Source organism: Somniosus microcephalus, unplaced genomic scaffold (genome assembly GCF_052327205.1).
Source record: "Somniosus microcephalus isolate GS21.2 unplaced genomic scaffold, FLI_Smic_1.0 unresolved_chr1, whole genome shotgun sequence".
Lineage (NCBI taxonomy): Eukaryota > Metazoa > Chordata > Chondrichthyes > Squaliformes > Somniosidae > Somniosus > Somniosus microcephalus.
This window is the reverse complement of record NW_028225179.1, coordinates 162,615,533-162,632,397: the sequence shown is the minus strand read 5'-3', so window position 1 is coordinate 162,632,397 and position 16,865 is coordinate 162,615,533.

Below are 16,865 nucleotides of genomic sequence, written 5' to 3'. Positions count from 1 at the left end.
AGGCTGTTTCTGCCACACCACTTAGCAGCATGTACTGGCTCTTCTGGGCCACGGCTGTTTGTGAATGTAGAATGACCGGAACTTCACTGATCACTGAGGTCTTGTCTGATGGACATTGCTGTTCTGTCACCAAATTGAGTGCCGTCGTTTTGAGCAATGCGTCCAAGGCTTCAGTTGCAGCATTCACGGCAACCATTGTGGAAGCCATTCCTGCTGCAATGACCACGGCATTCTGGGGATCTATTACAGGGCTGGCGGGAGTTTCACACATGGCGCCCTGCAACATGGCAAAGCCATCCTTATTGGTGCTACATCGGCTGGGGATGGACTCCTCCAGTTGACCAGACATTTGCTGCACGGTCCAGGAGACTGTCCAGTGTTACCGCACCATAGGTATGATGCTCTTGGAACCATAGACTCATAGATACAGCACAGAAGGAGCCCATTCGGCCCATCGTGTCTGTGCCAGCTCTTTGGTAGAGCTATCCAATTAGTCCCATTCCCCTGCTCTCTTCCCCCATAACCCTGCAAATGATCTCCCCTTCAAGTATTTAGTCAATTCCCTTTTTAAAAGTTATTATTGAATCTGATTCCACCACCCTTTCAGGCAGCGCATCCAGGTCATCATAACTCACTGCATAAATTTTCGCCACTGGTTCTTTTTCCAATTACCTTAAGTTTCTCCTTATTTATTCTATCAAAACCCTTCATGATTTTGAACGCCTCTATCAAATCTCTCGTTAACCTTCTCTGCTCTAAGGAGAACAATTCCAGTTTCTCGAGTTTTTCTAAAGTCTTTACTTCCTGGTACCATTCTAGTAAATCTCCTCTGCACCCCCCTCTAAGGCCTTGATAACCTTCCCAGAGTGTGGTGCCTAGAACTGGCCACATTACTCCAGCTGGGGCCTAACCAGTGTTTTATAAAGGTTTAGCATCACTTTCTTGCTTTTGTACTCTATCGCTCTATTTATAAAGCCCAGGATCCTGTATGCCTTTTTAACAGCCTTCTCAATTTGTCTTGCCACCTAAAAAGACTTGTGTACGTACAACCCCCAGGACTCTCTGTTCCTGTACCCGCTTTAAAATTGTACCATTTAGTTTATATAGCCTCTCATTCTTCCTACCAGAATTAATCATTTAACACTTCTCTGCGTTCAATTTCATTTGCCATGTGTATGCCCATTTCACCAGTCTGTCTATGTCCTGGAGTCTGTAACTATCCTCTTCACTGTTTACTACATTTGAGTTTTGTGTCATCTGCAAACTTTGAAATTGTGCCCTGTATATCCAAGTCCAGGTTATTAATACATATCAAAAAGAGTAGCGATCCTAATACCAACCCCAAGGGAAAACCACTGTACACTTCCCTCCAGTTTGAAAAACAATCGCTCACCACTACTCTCTGTTTTCTGTCCATACACCAATTACGTATCCATGCAGCCACTGCCCCTTTAATGCCATGGCTTTCAATTTTGGTAACAAGTCTATTATGTGGTACTTTATCGAACGCCTTTTGAAAGGCCATATACACATCAACTGCTTTACTCCCTCATCAACCCGCTCCGCTAATTAAAGAACACAATCAAGTTAGTCAAAACACAATACAAAAGCAAAATACTGTGGATGCTGAAAATCTGAAATAAAAACAAAATGCTGGAAATACTCAGCAGGTCAGGTAAGCATCTGTAGCGAGTGACACAGAGTTAACGTTTCAGGTCGATGACCCTTCGTCAGAACTACAAAAAGTTAGAGAATAACAGGTTTTTAAGCAAGTGTAGGGGCAGGGAAAGCGGGGAGGGGGGGGAAAGAACAAAAGGGAAGGTCTGTGATAGGATGGCAGACAGGAGAGAGATTAAAAGACAAAAGGGATGATGGTGCAAGGCAAAAGGGGATGGTAATGGGATAAGTTAAGAAACAAAAGATGACTAGATGAGCTGTAAATGGCACATTCACTGTAAGCCCGCTTTTCACTATGGACGTCCAATCCCTCTACACCTCCATCCCTCACCAGGATGGCCTGAGGGCACTCCACTTCTTCCTTGAACAGAGGCCCAACCAGTCCTTGATAAGATTACTTAAGCAGTTTAAGTAAAGGGGAAAAGTTAAATATTTGGGATTCTGTTGGTTTAAGAGTAAAACAAGGTAACACTGCAGTAGCAGTTAATTGGCAGGCAGTGAAAACTAGTTCTCTAACCAATCAGCAGGGGTGACTCATTTGGCTACAAACAAACAGTATAAAAAGACCAGTGCTAGTGCGAGCCAGCAGAGAGTGCTGTGAGTTTGGGTGAGTGAGAGAGTTAGGGTAAGTGGGGTGTTGGGTGCTGTTTCTGTTTTGTTTCTGGCCTTGTTTTTCCTGCCAGCCTCAGGATTAGCAGACATCGTGGAGGCGGAGCAGCGAGGCGAGGCCCAGTCGAGGCAGCCGGGAGCAGCAGCGGGTGTTGAGTCGAGTCGGAGCAGCGAGGCGAGGCAGCCTAAACAGGCTCCACAGGCAACATTCCAAGGGGAGGTCAGAATTCAAAAGTGACATCACAGCTGAGCTGGTAGGTGATTGGCTGGTTGGTGAGTACTTTTCCTTCCCTTTTAAACCTTTATAAGTTGGAAAGTTCAATTAAATAAAGGTGTGATATTCATCATCTAGAATCGGGGCAGAGGGTATTTAAAAAATAATACTAATAAATTTAATTAATTACATAGAATGGGAGAGCAGGTGATGTGTTACTGCTGCAATATGTGGGAGCTGGTGGACACCATTGATGTTTACAGGGATCACATTTGCAGTAAGTGCTGGCTGCTCGAGAAACTCCGGCTCCGTGTTGATGAGCTGGAGTCCGAGCTTCAAACACTGCGACACATCAGGGAGGGGGAGAGTTACCTGGACTCTGTGTTCCAGGAAGTAGTCATACCAATTAGATTAACTAATTCAGTTGTAGTCCGTGGTCAGGGACAGGAGGGTGTGACTATGAGTGAGGCAGGTATGGGGATCCAGGAGGTAGTGTTGGAGGAGCCGCAGCCCTTGCTCTTGTCCAACAGGTTCGAGGCTCTTACTCCGTGAGGACGGGAATGGGGACTGCAGGGAGGATGAGCAACCTGGCCACAGCACCGTGGGGGGAGTAAAAAGAAATGTTGCAGTGGTAGGGGATAGTATCATTAGGGGGATAGATAGGGTTCTTTGCAGCCAAGAGCGAGAGTCCTGAAAGTTGTGTTGCCTGCCCGGTGCCAGGGTTAAGGACATCTCCTCTGGGCTGGAGAGAAACTTGGAGGGGGAGGATCCAGTTGTCGTGGTCCATGTTGGTACCAATGACACAGATAGGACAAGGAAAGAGGTTATGCTGAGGGAGTATGAGCAGCTAAGGGCCAAATTAAAAAGCAGAACCACAAGGGTAATAATCTGGATTACTACCTGAGCCATGAGCAAATTTGGCTAGGGTAAATAAAATCAGAGAGTTAAATGCGTGGCTCAAAGACTGGTGTGGGAGAAATGGGTTTTGCTTCTTGGGACACTGGCACCAGTACTGGGACAGGAGAGAGCTGTTCCGTTGGGACGGACTTCACTTGGCCAGTGCTGGGACTAGAATCCTGGCGAATCAAATAACTAGGGCTGTAAACTAATTAGTGGGGGGGAGGTTTCAAGAGAGCGAAAAATAAAAATGTCAACGGAGAAGGAAATAGAGCAAGGTAGCAGTGGGGGAATTAAAAACCAGAGCGTGTCAGGAAGGGACAGAATGTATAAAGATAAAGGTAAAGTAGTAAAGGGGGTAAAAGCAGGAATAAATTGTCACAAAACATATTTAAAAGTTCTTTATCTGAATGCACGCAGCATTCGTAACAAAATAGACGAGTTGATGGTACAAATAACTACACATGGGTATGATCTGGTGGCCATTACGGAGACATGGCTGCAGGGTGACCATGACTGGGAACTAAACATCCAGGGGTATTTGACAAGGTTCCACACAAAAGATTACTGATCAAGATAAGAAATCACGGGATTGGGGGTAATATACTGGCATGGAAGATTGGCTATCTTAACAGAAAACAAAGAGTTGCGATAAATGGTTCATTCTCGGGCTGGCAATCAGTAACTAGTGGTGTTCCGCAGGGGTCAGTGCTGGGACCCCAACTCTTTACAATCTATATTAACGATTTGGAGGAAGGGACCGAGTGCAACATATCCAAGTTTGCCGACGATACAAAAATGGGAGGGAAAGCAGTGAGTGAGTGTGGTAAACCACTGTTATTGTATATTGTTACCTCTGGGTGGCGCTGTGTACCAAGGCATGCCTCAGCTGACTCCGCCCACATGACCAGGTATAAAGGTGGGGGTTTCGCCGACTCACTTCCTTCTTGGAACCAGCCACCCACGAGAGGCATGCTCTGTTCTCTAGTTAATAAAAGCCTTTTCATCACCTTCCTGATTCATCGTCTTTTATGGAGTAATTGATAAGCGTATCAATTTTATTAACTAGAAGTAAAATGGCGACACCTGAACAGCAACAACAGCAGGCGTTGCTGCGAGCCCTCAGACCGGCATGCCTGGACCTCGACCCTCAAGCAGCGGGTTCATCAACCAATTTCAAACACTGGCTGAGCTGCTTTGAATCCTTCCTAGGAGCCTCCGCCGTGACATCGGAGGAGAACAAACTAAAAGTTTTGACCGCCCAGGTGAGCCCTCAAGTATATACGCTCATCCGGGACGCTACTACGTACACGGCGGCCCTCGAACTACTAAAAGGGCAATACACGCGCCGAGTGAACACGATTTACGCCAGACACCTCTTGGGATCCCGCAGGCAGCAACCGGGGGAATCGGTAGAGGCATTTTTACGGGCGTTACAGACACTCTGCAGAGACTGCGACTGTAAGGAGGTAACGGCTGCGGGGCACGCGGAGGGACTTACTTGTGATGCCTTCGTCAGGGGCCTCCAGTCCGACTACTCCCGGCAGAGACTGCTCGAAAGCAAGGAGCTCGACCTGAAGATGGCCGTAGCCCTTGCGCTCTCGCTAGATGCGGCCCACCGAAACCTCGAAGCATACTCACGTAACGGCGCCGCGCCATGGCCATCGCGACCGTGGGACATGGGACCGCTGCCCCCGGCACCAACTGCTGCAGCGATGTCCCGAAATCAACTGGGACAGCCGCCCCCGGTAAGAACCGCAGCGATGCCCCGTAACCAGGCCCAAAAATGCTATTTCTGTGGCCAGTTAAAACACCCTCGAGCGTACTGCCCGGCTAAGACCGCTACCTGCTCGGGCTGCGGGAAGAAAGGCCATTACGCCAATGCCTGCAGGGGGGAAACCAGCGAACGCCAGCAGCGCCGCGTGCGAACCATGGGGGCAGCCATCTTATCCGCCATTTTGTGCACCTCCGGCCGCATGGCCGCCGCCATTTTATTCGCCGCACTCAACCGCCACTTCGTCTCCGGACTCGACCACCGTCTCGTCGGACGACCATACCGACTCACTAAGCCATACACTGGCCTCCGTTACGCTGGATCAAGCCCTCCCTCATCATCTATCCAGCTCCATGATGGATATCACGGTAAACGGCCGCGCCACCACTTGCCTAATCGACAGCGGGAGCACAGAGAGTTTTATTCACCCAGACACGGTACGTAGCCACTCCCTCACGGTCCTGCCGACGCGCCATCGGATTTCTATGGCGTCCAAGTCACATTCAATGGACGTCGGCGGCTACTGTGTGGTGACCCTTTCGGTTGGGGGCACAGAATATAAAAATTTTAAACTTCTAGTCCTGCCCCGTCTCTGCGCTGCCGTGCTGCTAGGGTTGGATTTTCAGTGCCACCTTAAAAGTGTCACATTAGCATACGGTGGACCCCTCCCCCCACTCACAGTCTGCAACCAACACCTTTTAAATCGCCCGCCGCAAACCACCTGCAGCCTTTCCACACTAAAAGTCCCCCCCCCTCCCTTGTTCGCTAACCTCACCCACGACTGTAAACCCATCGCTACCAAGAGCAGGCGGTACAGCGCCGGGGACAGAGCTTTCATTAGCTCTGAGGTGGAGCGGCTCTTGAAGGAGGGCATTATCGAAGGGAGCACTAGCCCCTGGCGAGCCCAGGTTGTAGTCGTTAAAACCACTGATAAACGCCGCCTGGTCATTGACTACAGCCAAACCATAAACCGGTACACTCAGCTGGACGCATACCCCCTTCCTCGCATATCTGATATGGTCAACCAGATTGCGCAATACAAAGTATTCTCCACCATTGACCTTAAGTCAGCATACCACCAGCTCCCCATCCGCCATGAGGACCGCCAGTATACTGCCTTCGAGGCGAACGGCCGCCTCTACCACTTCCTTAGGGTTCCCTTCGGCGTCACCAACGGGGTTTCGGTCTTCCAAAGGGAGATGGACCGGATGGTTGACGAGAACGCGCTGCAGGCCACCTTTCCCTATCTGGATAACGTCACCATCTGTGGCCACGACCAGCAGGACCATGACGTTAATCTAGAAAAATTCCTCCGTACGGCCCAACGGCTGAACCTAACGTACAATAAAGAGAAATGTATGTTTCGCACCAAACGCCTCGCCATTCTCGGCTGCGTGGTGGAGAACGGAGTCATCGGGCCCGACCCCGACAGAATGCGCCCCCTAATGGAGCTACCCCTCCCCCACTGCCAAAAAGCACTGAAGAGATGCCTGGGGTTTTTCTCCTACTATGCCCAGTGGGTTCCCCACTATGCAGACAAAGCTAGACCCCTCATCAAATCCACCTCCTTCCCCCTGACACCAGAGGCGTGTGCAGCCTTCACTCTTATCAAGAGCGATATCGCGAAGGCCACAATGCACGCAGTGGATGAGTCGATCCCCTTCCAAGTGGAGAGCGATGCATCCGACTTCGCCCTAGCTGCGACCCTTAACCAGGCGGGCAGACCCGTGGCCTTTTTCTCAAGGACCCTCCAGGGCCCCGAGACCCGACACTCCTCTGTCGAAAAGGAGGCCCAGGCTATTGTGGAAGCGGTGCGTCACTGGAGGCATTACCTGGCCGGAAAACGGTTCACCCTGCTCACTGACCAGCGTTCAGTAGCTTTTATGTTTAATAATAAGCAGAGGGGCAAAATCAAGAACGACAAGATCTTGAGGTGGAGAATCGAACTCTCCACCTACAATTATGATATCTTGTACCGGCCCGGGAAACTAAATGAGCCCCCAGACGCCCTATCACGTGGTACATGCGCCAACGCACAGGTTGATAGACTGCAGACCCTCCACAATGACCTCTGCCACCCGGGGGTCACCAGGTTCTTCCATTTCATCAAATCCCGTAACCTGCCCTACTCCATCGAGGAGGTCAGGACCATGACCAGGAACTGCCAAATCTGTGCCGAGTGCAAACCGCACTTTTATAGGCCGGACAGAGCAAGCCTGATCAAGGCCACTCGCCCCTTCGAGCGCCTGAGCGTCGATTTTAAAGGGCCCCTCCCCTCCTCTGACCGCAATGTGTACTTCCTCAACATAATTGATGAGTACTCCCGTTTCCCGTTTGCCATCCCTTGCCCAGACATGACCAGTACCACGGTCATCAAATGTCTGAATGACCTCTTCGCCTTGTTCGGGTTCCCTAGCTATATACATAGCGACAGGGGCTCATCTTTCATGAGCGACGAACTTCGGCAGTACCTGCTAGCGAGAGGTATTGCTACGAGCAGAACCACCAGCTACAACCCCCGGGGGAACGGCCAGGTGGAAAGAGAGAACGCGACGGTTTGGAAGGCCGTCCTCTTAGCCTTAAAATCTAAGGGCCTTCCGACCTCTCGCTGGCAGGAGGTCCTCCCTGCGGCGCTCCACTCCATCCGGTCACTGCTTTGTACTGCCACTAATGCCACCCCTCATGAGCAAATGTTCGTTTTCCCCAGGAAGTCCACATCGGGAACCTCGCTACCGGCATGGCTGACTTCTCCTGGGCCCGTCCTACTGCGGAGGCACGTAAGGACCCATAAAACGGACCCCCTGGTCGAGAGGGTGCACCTCCTACACGCCAACCCCCAGTATGCCTGGGTGACATACCCAGACGGGCGGGAGGACACGGTCTCCATACGAGATCTCGCACCCTCGGGTACCCCTGAACTACCACCGTTATCCCCCACCACCCCTCCCAATCCAACCCCTGTAGACGACATGCCGGAGCCCCAGGACCCTTCGTTGACCACCCAGACACCAGATCCGACGTTGGATGCTGCAACACCGCCGCCGCCACCACGACGATCAGGACGTCAGACAAGGCCTCCTGATAGACTTAACTACACGAACTTGTAGTACCCTTCACCCCGCCGGACTTAATTTTAAACAAGGGGTGAATGTGGTAAACCACTGTTATTGTATATTGTTACCTCTGGGTGGCGCTGTGTACCAAGGCATGCCTCAGCTGACTCCGCCCACATGACCAGGTATAAAGGTGGGGGTTTCGCCGACTCACTTCCTTCTTGGAACCAGCCACCCACGAGAGGCATGCTCTGTTCTCTAGTTAATAAAAGCCTTTTCATCACCTTCCTGATTCATCGTCTTTTATGGAGTAATTGATAAGCGTATCAGTGAGGAGGACATAAAAAACCTGCAAAAGGACATAGACAGGCTAAATGAGTGGTCAGAGACTTGGCAGATGCAATATAATGTTGGAAAGTGTGAGGTTATGCACTTTGGCAGAAAAAATCAAAGATCAAGTTATTATCTAAATGGAGAGAAACTGCAAAGTGCTACAGTACAAAGGGATCTGGGGGTCCTGGTGCATGAAACACAAAAAGTTAGTATGCAGGTGCAGCAGGTGATCAGGAAGGCCAATGGAATCTTGGCTTTTATTGCAAGGGGGATGGAGTATAAAAACAGGGAAGTCTTGCTGCAGTTATACAGGGTATTGGTGAGGCCACACCTGGAATACTGCGTGCAGTTTTGGTTTCCATATTTAAGAAAAGATATACTTGCTCTCGAGGTGGTTCAGAGAAGGTTCACTCGGTTGATTCCGGAGATGAGGGGGTTGACGTATGAGGAAAGGTTGAGTAGGTTGGGACTCTACTCATTGGAGTTCAGAAGAATGAGAGGCGATCTTATCGAAATATATAAGATTGTGAGGGGGCTTGATCGGGTGGATGCGGTGAGGATGTTTCCACTGATGGGTGAGACTAGAACTAGGGGGCATAATCTAAGAATAAGGGGCTGCCCTTTCAAAACTGAGATGAGGAGAAACTTCTTCACTCAGAGGGTAGTAAATCTATGGAATTTGCTACCCCAGAGAGCTGTGGAAGCTACAACATTAAATACGTTTAAAATTGAGATAGACAGTTTCCTAGCAGATAAGGGAATTAGGGGTTACGGGGAGAGGGCAGGGAAGTGGACGTGAGTCTAGATTCGGATCAGCCATGATCCTATTGAATGGTGGAGCAGGCCCGAGGGGCTGCATGGCCTACTCCTACTTCTTATGTTCTTATGTTCTAGGAAGGACAGACAGGAAGGAAAGGGAGGTTGGGTGGCTGTGTTAATAAAGGATGGAATCACTGCAATAGTGAGAAATGATATTGGGTCAAAGGATCAGGATAGTGAAACGGTTTGGGTGGAGATAAGGAATAATAAGGGGAAAAAATCACTAGTGGGCGTAGTCTATAGGCCTCCTAACAGTTGCAACTCTATTGGTCGGAGTATAAATCAGGAAATAGTTGGGGCTTGTAATAAGGGAACAGCTATAATCATGGGAGATTTTAACTTTCATATTGACTGTGGACAAATCAAATTGGGCAGGGCAGCCTTGAGGAAGAGTTCATAGAGTGCATTAGGGACGGGTTCCTTGAGCAGTATGTTACTGAACCAATCAGGAGGCAGGCAATCTTAGATCTGGTCCTGTGTAATGAGACAGGATTAATAAAAAATGTCCTAGTAAAGGATCCCCTTGGAATGAATGACCATAACATGGTTGAATTCCAAATTCAGTTGGAGGGTGAGAGAGTTGGATCTCAAACCAACGTACTAAGCTTAAATAAAGGAGACTATGAAGGTATGAGAGCAGAGTTGACTAAAGTGGACTGGGAAAATAGATTAAGGTGTAAGACGGTACATGAGCAGTGGTGTACATTCAAGGAGATATTTCACAACTTTCAAGAAAAATATATTCCACTGAGGAAAAAGGGGCGTAAAAGAAAAGACAGCCATCCGTGGCTAAGTAAAGTAATAAAGGATAGTATCCGACTGAAAACAAGGGCATATAAAGTAGCCAAATCTAGTGGGAGGATAGAAGATTGGGAAGCATTTAAAAGCCAGCAAAGAATAACTAAAAGATTAATTAAGAAAGGGAAGATAGATTATGAAAGTAAACTAGCAAAAAATATAAAAACAGATAGCAAGAGTTTCTATAGTTATATAAAAAGAAAAAGGGTGGCTAAAGTGAATGTTGGTCCCTTAGAGGACGAGACCGGGAAATTAGTGGTGGGGAACATGGAGATGGCAGAAACGCTGAACAAATATTTTGTATCAGTCTTTACAGTAGAGGACACTAAAAATATCCCAACACTGGACAAACAGGGGGCTATGGGGGGGGGGGGGGGGGAGGAGCTAAACACGATTAAAATCACTAAGGAGGTGGTACTCGGTAAGATAATGGGACTTAAGGTGGATAAATCCCCTGGACCTGATGGTGTATATCCTAGGGTCTTGAGAGAAGTAGCGGTAGGGATTGCGGATGCATTGGTGGTAATTTTCCAAAACTCCATGGATTCAGGAAAGGTCCCAGCAGATTGGAAAGCTGCTAATGTAACGCCCTTATTTAAAAAGGGAGGTAGACAAAAAGCTGAAAACTATAGACCAGTTAGCCTAAAATCTGTGGTTGGTAAAATGTTGGAGTCCATTATTAAGGAAGCAGTAACAGGACATTTGGATAAGCATAATTTAATCGGACAGAGTCAGCATGGTTTTATGAAGGGGAAGTCATGTTTGACAAATTTGCTCGAATTCTTTGAGGATGTAACAAACAGGGTGGATAAAGGGGAACCAGTGGATGTGGTGTATTTGGACTTCCAAAAGGCATTTGACAAGGTGCCACACAAAAGATTACTGCACAAGATAAAAAATCACGGGATTGGGGGTAATATACTGGCATGGGTGGAAGATTGGCTATCTAACAGAAAACAGAGTTGGGATAAATGGTTCATTCTCGGGTTGGCAATCAGTAACTAGTGGTGTTCCGCAGGGGTCAGTGCTGGGACCCCAACTCTTTACAATCTATATTAACGATTTGGAGGAAGGGACCGGGTGCAACATATCCAAGTTTGCTGACGATACAAAGATGGGAGGGAAAGCAGTGAGGCGGACATAAAAAAAAACCTGCAAAAGGACATAGACCGGCTAAGTGAGTGGGCAGAAAATGGCAGATGGAATATAATGTTGGAAAGTGTGAGGTTATGCACTTTGGCAGAAAAAATCAAAGAGCAAGTTATTATCTAAATGGAGAGAAACTGCAAAGTGCTACAGTACAAAGGGATCTGGGGGTCCTGGTGCATGAAACACAAAAAGTTAGTATGCAGGTGCAGCAGGTGATCAGGAAGGCCAATGGAATCTTGGCTTTTATTGCAAGGGGGATGGAGTATAAAAGCAGGGAAGTCTTGCTTCAGTTATACAGGGTACTGGTGAGGCCACACCTGGAATACTGCGTACAGTTTTGGTTTCCATATTTAAGAAAAGATATACTTGCTCTCGAGGCAGTTCGGAGAAGGTTCACTCGGTTGATTCCGGAGATGAGGGGGTTGACGTATGAGGAAAGGTTGAGTAGGTTGGGCCTCTACTCATTGGAATTCAGAAGAATGAGAGGCGATCTTATCGAAACATATAAGATTGTGAGGGGGCTTGATCGGGTGGATGCGGAGAGGATGTTTCCACTGATGGGTGAGACTAGAACTAGGGGGCATAATCTTAGAATAAGGGGCTGCCCTTTCAAAACTGAGATGAGGAGAAACTTCTTCACTCAGAGGGTAGTAAATCTATGGAATTTGCTACCTCAGAGAGCTGTGGAAGCTGCGACATTAAATAAATTTAAAACGGAGATAGACAGTTTCCTAGCAGATAAGGGAATTAGGGGTTACGGGGAGAGGGCAGGGAAGTGGACGTGAGTCTAGGTTCGGATCAGCCATGATCCTATTGAATGGCGGAGCAGGCCCGAGGGGCTGTATGGCCTACTCCTGCTCCTACTTCTTATGTTCTTATGTCCCCTTCCACCACCACCCTCCTCCACCTGGCTGAACTTGTTCTCACATTGAACAACTTCTCCTTTGACTCCACTCACTTCCTCCAAATTAAAGGTGTTGCTATGGGAACCCGCATGGGTCCTAGCTATCCCTGCCTTTTCGTGGGATATGTGAAACATTCTTTGTTCCAGTCCTACTCGGGTCCCCTCCCTCACCTCTTTTTCCGGTACATTGATGACTATCGGTGCCATTTCCTGCTCGCGCTTTGAACTAGAAAATTTCATTCACTTTGCTTCCAATTTCCACCCTTCCCTCACCTTCCCATGATCTATCACAACTCTTCCCTTCCCTTACTTGACTTCTCTGTCTCCATTTCTGCAATAGGCTATTGACAAACATTCACTGTAAGCCCACTGACTGCCACAGCTACCTGGACTACACTTCCTCCCACCCCACTTCCTGTAAGGACGCTGTTCCATTCTCCCAGTTTCTCCGTCTCCGCTACATCTGCTCTGACGATGCCACCTTCCACACTAGTGCTTCTGATATGATGTCTTTTTTCTTCGACCGAGGCTTCCCCTCTACTGTGGTTGTCATGGTCCTTGACTGTGTCCGTTCTATTTCGCGCACTTCTGCTCTCACCCCCCCCCACACCCCCCCCCCCCGCCCTCCCTGAACCATGATCGGGAACATCCTTCCTGCATCTAGTCTATCCAGTCCTGTCAGAATTTTATAAGTTTCAATGAGATCCCCTCTCATTCTTCTAAACTCCAGTGAGTATAAGCCCAATCGACCCAATTTCTCCTCATCTGTCATTCCTGCCATCCCAGGTATCAGCCTGGTGAATCTTCGCTGAACTCCTTCCATGGCAAGAACATCTTTCCTCAGATAAGGCGACCAAAACTGCACACAAGAACAAATATTTGCAAACAAATACATTATCAGTGGGTCAGGAGCAATGTTCCCTATAAGCTGCACAGCTCTCTGCCGGTCCCACACAGTGTGGGACTGGCTTTTGCAATGTTAAAGTTCGTGCATGCGCGAAACTGTGAATGGGCTGTGCAGCCCCTTGAAGGGGCCGCACACCCAAAAAAAAAAAGTTACGGTGAACATTGGCCAGGACGCGGCTGTGCACCAATCACGAGGTCCCGCGCAGGCCGCTCACCAGCTCCTGCTGTTGGAAGAGATACTGCGCATGCAAATTTAAAGGGACCGTGCATAAAAAAAATAATTAGAGGGAACATTGGTCAGGACTCGAGCAGAACAATGAGGGAGTCATGTCACAGGTGCCTTTTGAAGGGACCAATGTGGAGGTAAGGTTGTGAGGCCAGCTCCCTAGGCAGATTATGAGTAGGAGATTGAAGGTGCAGCTGAACATTTGCCCACAGTCTTTTGGAGAAATCAGGTGGGTCAGGTGTTTGCAGACATGCCCATAGTGAGACAGTGCAGGGGATAATCCGGGAAACTATTGGAATTCTTCCCTTCACCTTCCCAAACCTTGTGAGGTCATTGATTTTAAAGTCTTCCCCATTAAGCCGGCACCCCCAAACCCCGCACTAGGCCAATTGCAGGTGTTTGGTTGACTGGAGCCCGCCCATCAGCAGGGATGGGGTCAGCAGCGGCCATGCGGGGTAGGTGGAAATCCCAACACCCACACTTTTGCCTGCACAGTTGCTGTGTGGAAAATGTAGAACCTGGTGTGAAAAGTGTAGTCCGCAAAGCAGGAATGGAAGCAATGGAGAAACTATAGAAATGCAAGAAGCAGAATGGGAAGACTCACAGTCTAAAGTAGTTGTAGAGTCTGTAAGATCAAAATCCTGGAACTCCCTACTTAACAGCACTATGAGAGCACCTTCACCACACAGCAGCGGTTCTCGGAGGCGGCTCACCATCACCTCAAGGCCAACTAGGGAGTGGCCATAAAAACTGACCTTGCTAGCTACGCCCATATCCCGAGAATGAATTTAAAAGAAATAGATATTGAAGGAAAGCCCATTGTACGGATGGAGAGAAGTGCCAGAAATGCATGGATAAGTTAAAAATGAACCAGGTAATGGTGAGAGATGGGTGGAGGTGCAAAGCATATCAAAGAACATCTCTGGATTAGACTGAGAACATGAAGCAGCTCCAACACAATCTTCAGTGTCTTACTGGAGGATCTAAGGACTGGGTCTGAGTAGGATTAGAACCAAGAGTGTTCCACATATCTGCAAAAAGACAAGCATATCGGGGACTGACACAGGTTCAATGTGCAGTCTAACCTTTAATCCTTTTTCACCCCAGTCCACCGAAGAGCACTGGCTGAAAGTTTACCATCAACGTGAAAAGGTTAATAGAGGCCTGGAATCGTGACTTATCCCCGATCAACGTGTATTAGAAAAAAAAATAGGAGCAGGAGTAGGCCATTCGGCCCTTCAAGCCTGCTCCGACATTCAGTATGATCATGGCTGATCCTCTATCTCAATACCATGTTCCTGCTCTCTCCTCATACCCTTTGACGTCTTTTGATCAGCTATGATCGCATTGAATGGCGGAGCAGGCTCGAGGGGCCGAATGGCCTACTCCTGCTCCTGCCTTCTATGTTTCTAAATCTCTCTATCTCCTCCTCAAAAATATATTCAGTGACTTGGCCTCCACAGCCTTCTGTGGTAGAGAATTCCACAGGTTCACCACCCTCTGAGTGAAGAAATTTCTCCTCATCTCGGTTTTAAATGTCCTACCCGTATCCGGAGACTGTGACCCCTTGACCCCTCGTTCTAGACTTCCCCCCCCCCCCCCCCCCAAAGCCAGGGGAAAACATCCTCCCTGCATCCAGTCTGTCTAGCCCTGTCAGAATTTTATACGTTTCAATGAGATCCCCTCTCATTCTTCTAAACTCTAGTGAATACAGGCCTACTTGACCCAATCTCTCCTCATACGACAGTCCTGTCATCCCAGGAATCAGTCTGGTGAACCTTTGCTGCACTCCCTCAATGGCAAGTATATCCTTTCTTAGGTAAGGATACCAAAACTGCACACAGTACTCCAGGTGTGATCTCACCAAGGCCCTGTACAACTGTAGTAAGACATCCTTGCTCCTGTACTCAAATTCTCTTGCAATGAAGGCCAACATACCATTTGCCTTCCTAACTGCTTGCTGCACCTGCATGTTTGCTTTCAGTGACTGGTGTACAAGGACACCCAGGTCCCTTTTGTACATCAACATTTCCCAATCTATTGCCATTCAGATAATAATCTGTCTTCCTGTTTTTGCCACCAAAGTGGATAACCTTGCATTTATTCACATTATACTGCATCTGCCCAATTACCCAACCTGTCCAAATCATCCTGGAGTTTCTCTGCATCCTCCTCAGAGCACACATGCCCACCCAGCTTTGTGTCGTCTGCAAACTTGGAGATATTACATCTAGTTCCCTCGTCTAGATCATTAATATATATTGTGAATAGCTGGGGTCCTAGCACCGATCCCTGCGGTACCCCACTAGTCACTGCCTGCCACTCGGAAAAAGAGCCGTTTATTCCAACTCTTTGCTTCCTGTCTGCCAACCAGTTCTCTATCCAAGTCAGTACCTTACCCCCAATCCCATGTGCTTTAACTTTGCATGCCAATCTCTTATGCGGGACCTTATTGAAAGCCTTCTGAAAGTCCAAATACACCACATCCACTGGTTCTCCCTTATCCTACCAGTTACATCCTCAAAGTCCCAGTAGATTAGTCAAGCATGATTTACCTTTTGTAAATCCATGTTGACTTTGTCCGATCCTGTCACTGTTTTCCAAGTGCTCTGCTATTACATCTTTTATAATGGACTCTAGTATTTTCCCCACTACCGATGTCAGACTTACCGGTCTACAATTCCCCGTTTTCTCTCTACCACCCTTTTTAAATAGTGGGGTTACATTAGCTACCCTCCAATCCATGGGAATGGTTCCAGAGTCTATAGAATTTTGGAAGATGACCAGCAATGCATCTACTATTTCTAGGGCCACTTCCTTAAGTACCCTAGGATGTAGATTATCAGGCCCTGGGGATTTATCGGCCTTCAATCCCGTCAATTTCCCTACAAATACTGATTTCATTCAGTTCCTCCCTCTCATTAGACTCTATGTTCCCTGACATCTCTGGGAGGTTATTTGTGTCCTCCTTAGGGATAGGGAGTGGGCGAGGCCATGGAGGGATTTGAAAACAAGGTTGAGAATTTTATAATCGGGACGATGCTTAACCGGGAGCCTTTGTAGGTCAGCAAGAACATTGAAGATCGTGTCGGTGCTTCATGCTCTCAGTCTAATCCAGAGATGTTCTTTGATATGCTTCGCACCTCCACCCATCTCTCACCATTTCCCTACAAATACTGATTTCATTCAATTCCTCCCTCATTAGACCCTATGTTCCCCGACATCTCTGGAAGGTTATTTGTGTCCTCCTTTGTGAAGACAGAACCAAAGTATGTACTTAATTGGTCTGCCATTTCTTTGTTCCCCATTATAAATTCCCCTGGTTCTGACTGCAAGGGACCTACGCTTGACTTCACCAATCTTTTTCTCTTCACATATCGATAGAAGCTTTTACAGTCGGTTTTTATGTTCCCTGCAAGCTTACTCTCATATTCTATTTTCCCCCTCTTAATTAATTAAACAACTCCTTGCTACAGTCAGCAGGTATGCAGTCTGACACAGAAATC